Raw genomic sequence first — 3,267 nt, forward strand, 5'->3', positions numbered from 1 at the left:
AACATTTCCCTGATTTAGTTATTTTTTGTTACTTATATGAATTATTATAATTTCCGTTCTTAAAATACAAAAATGTTTGTCCATCTGATTATGTACTTTTTAAATTTTAAATTAATTTGAGTATTTGAGTAGACTTTTACCAAATGCTTTTTACTTTTACTTGAGTAAAATATGTTGCTACTCTTAGTTTGAGTACAGTTTTTGGATGCTTTCCCCACCTCTGACTGCAGGTTTTTAGAAAAATTGTAAGGTGAGTGTTTTCTTCTTATAGGTAATCTATTTCTCATTGTAATGATGCATTTTACTTGTTTTAGAAATAAGCTTGTAATCCAGTCTTTTTCTACTTGCACCTTCTTGAACTGAAGTCTGTGATTCCCTCTGCAGAATGATGGATTTTAGTTTGGATTGTTTGGCCTTTGTAACTCTTCTCAGATTGATGAGTGGCCACAATTGTTTCACTGAGGTCATGGCTGATGTCCTTCAGCCTTGGCAAGGTGTTCACATACACCTGTTGGCCGCCGACCAGCAAACTGAAACAACTCCTGCTTCTATAGAGGAGTTCACACCTGGACTTGCACCTGGGTCCTGTTTTCCTCTGTGAATCCTATGAAAGCACCAAAAGTTTTCTTAGTTTTTTTTTTTTCCAAAGCTGTAACAGGTTTTAATCTTTGACATTAATAATAAGTTAATACTTAAATTTGACCTATTGTGTTTTCTTGAATGGGTTAGAGTAGCAATATAGGCTATAAAAACATATTTATTGCATTTTTTGCTCAAAAACCATTCATTTGAGTTTCTATCAGTTATTTTAGCGCCTCTGTCACTTTAAATCCAAATAAGCTGCTGCTGGCCACGCCCCAAACTCAACGTTTACATCACCACGTGAAAACGGCTGAAAATACAACTGTAAATCTTCATAAAGTAGGAAGTGGTTTCTGAATGGCAAGTCAACCCTCCATAACAAAACACTTGTCTTTTCCAGCACCAAAACAAGTTGGCCAAATTCAGCCAGGGTTACCTAGCAACCCAAGTTGACTTCCGGCACATTTGGCCTTGACTGGGGTTGCTAGGTAACGGGCTGGGCATGCTAATTTGTGACGCTACATTCCGGAGATTTTTGAAACGGCTCATTTTCCTAGACACCCAAACACATTAACTAATGTACCAGCAATAAAAATAATATAGAAATAATTTTCCATGTGTGAAGGAATTTAGTTTGTATTTTTCAACATGGCTTTTTAAATATATGCATACATTTTTATCATGCTAGCTAGGTGCTAGCTTAAGTAGCCGCTTAACTCGCCTGTGTTTTGTTTTTAAGTCTGCTCAAACTGTAAATGGCGGTGAGGACAGCTCTACTTTTCAAAGGTTAACTTCATGCAGCAACAATCTGCGAAGCGGGACAGTGGATCTTTGTGTCCAGTTTCGGGGCTGGAGCTCCGGAAGAGATTCCTGCGGTGAGATAAAGCTGTTAATGTATGACTTAGTCACTTTTGAGGTTAGCATCTATCTGGTATAGGGGCAGTGTAGATAGGAAAAAATGAGTACATTTTGGCAAAAAACCCTCAAATTTTGAGATTAATCTCCGAAATTTTCTAGAAAAAACAGAGAAGTTTCTGAGCTTAAAGTTTAATATTTTGACTGAAAAACTCAGAAATTTTGAGATTAGCCTCAGAATTTTTATTTTTATTTTTATGAAAACAGGAACATTTGTGAGCCCCAAAAGTTGAATATTAGTGAGAGAAAATACATATTTTGAGATTGATTTCAGAAATTTTCTTGGAAAAGCAAGAACATTTCTGAGCTCAAAAAGGAACTTTTGGATCTAAAAATGTTTGACTTTTTGATCTCAGAAATAAACTTTTTGTTTTTTTCCTCAAAAATTTCTGAGATAAAAATTTCTGAGCTTGAAAAGTTGAAATTTTGGAAGAAAAAAAAATAAATTGATCTCAGAAATTCACAAGAAAATTGTGAATTTCTTGTGAAATTCACAAGAAAATTGTGAATTTCTTGTGAAAATCACAAATTTCCATGTTTTTCTAGAAAATTTCTGAGATTAATCTCAACATCTTTTGATTTTTTTTTTTTTTAGATTAATCTCAGACATTTTCTGGAAAAACGTGGCAATTTAAAAAATTTGATTTTTGAAACTTTTCTAGAAATTTTCTGAGATTAATCTCAAAATTTCTGAGTTGTTTTCTACTTTTCAAGCTTATAAATGTCTGTTTCTACAAAATTTCAGAGATTTTTAGATTAATCTCAAAAATTTTTTTTGAAAAATTTGGAAATCCGAGAATCCTTGACCTTTGAAACTCTTTTTCCAGAAACTTTCAGAGATTTTTGGGGGTGAATGTATTCATTTATTCCCCATACAATGCCCTGCGAGTCTTCTGCCAAATGAAGTCTCTTCTCATGATGAGTGTGGCAGCAGCTGCTGTTATTAATGGGCAGAGTCAGCTGAGTAAGTTAAGGAGCAGCAGAAATGTTGGTGTTTGTAGTTTCCGTGTGATCTGTATGAGCTCATAGTGGGGGTCATGCCAACATGGGAGGGATCGGACCGTCAAGTGGACAGCTCTGTAGCCCGCCTGCCCGCCCACTGCGCTCCACTCCACTCCACTCCACACCGGGAGCAGCGCGTCAGGGCTGATGCCAGCCAGCCGAACATAGATGGACTGACGGGGGATGAACAACAAAAACAAAACCTCTGCGCAACTAGAATAAATCCCTAAGAGCTGCTCAGCGGGTGAGAATAAAACTGTGTGACGCAGATTTCTTACGGGTCCCGGTCCAGGTCAGTGCCCGTTCTGGAGACAACGAGAGGCGGACAGTGGAGTGGAAAAAGCTTCGGGGAGCGGACACAGCTGGAGCTCCTCTCCGTGAGTTATTTCTTCTGAATTTAAAACTTCATCTTTTAAACGAAGCCGCTTTAACAACAACCCGAACCAGCGGCCGCCTTTCGCTCTCTGCGTGTTTATCTGCGTGTTTTTTAATGCGACATTAGTCCTCACAGCTGCCAATTAGTCACAGGACGCAGGCGCGAGCGCGCGCACAGAAACAAACTGACGGCTCGGTGCGCGAGAACGGCCAAAGCGGATTCCTGTCGCGTGACAGAGCCGGCAGATGTTGCCACGCGCCCCGAGGCTTGAAAAAGCTTCGAACGAACGAACGAACGAACGAACGAACGAACGAACGAACGATCGATAGATAGATAGATAGATAGATAGATAGATAGATAGATAGATAGATAGATAGATAGATAGATAGATA

At 38.4% G+C, this 3,267-nt stretch overlaps 1 protein-coding gene and 1 long non-coding RNA gene across 3 annotated transcripts in view; one reads left to right on the forward strand and one right to left on the reverse strand.

Moving 5' to 3' along the window:
- Window positions 1-3,267, reverse strand: part of LOC106947992 (uncharacterized) — a 19,395-nt gene that overhangs the window by 9,262 nt on the left and 6,866 nt on the right. The gene's annotated exons all lie outside the window — the stretch shown is intronic.
- Window positions 2,428-3,267, forward strand: part of prox3 (prospero homeobox 3) — an 18,892-nt gene continuing 18,052 nt past the window's right edge. Inside the window, exon 1 of one of the 2 annotated variants that reach the window (XM_015033384.1) lies at window positions 2,428-2,876. The gene's annotated coding sequence lies outside the window, so the exon portion shown is untranslated. The remainder of the gene's footprint in view (window positions 2,877-3,267) is intronic. The other variant, XM_015033383.1, reaches the window with a different exon arrangement.

The sequence above is a fragment of the Poecilia latipinna genome, unplaced genomic scaffold (assembly GCF_001443285.1).
Source record: "Poecilia latipinna isolate Pla-1442-1.1 unplaced genomic scaffold, P_latipinna-1.0 Scaffold267, whole genome shotgun sequence".
Lineage (NCBI taxonomy): Eukaryota > Metazoa > Chordata > Actinopteri > Cyprinodontiformes > Poeciliidae > Poecilia > Poecilia latipinna.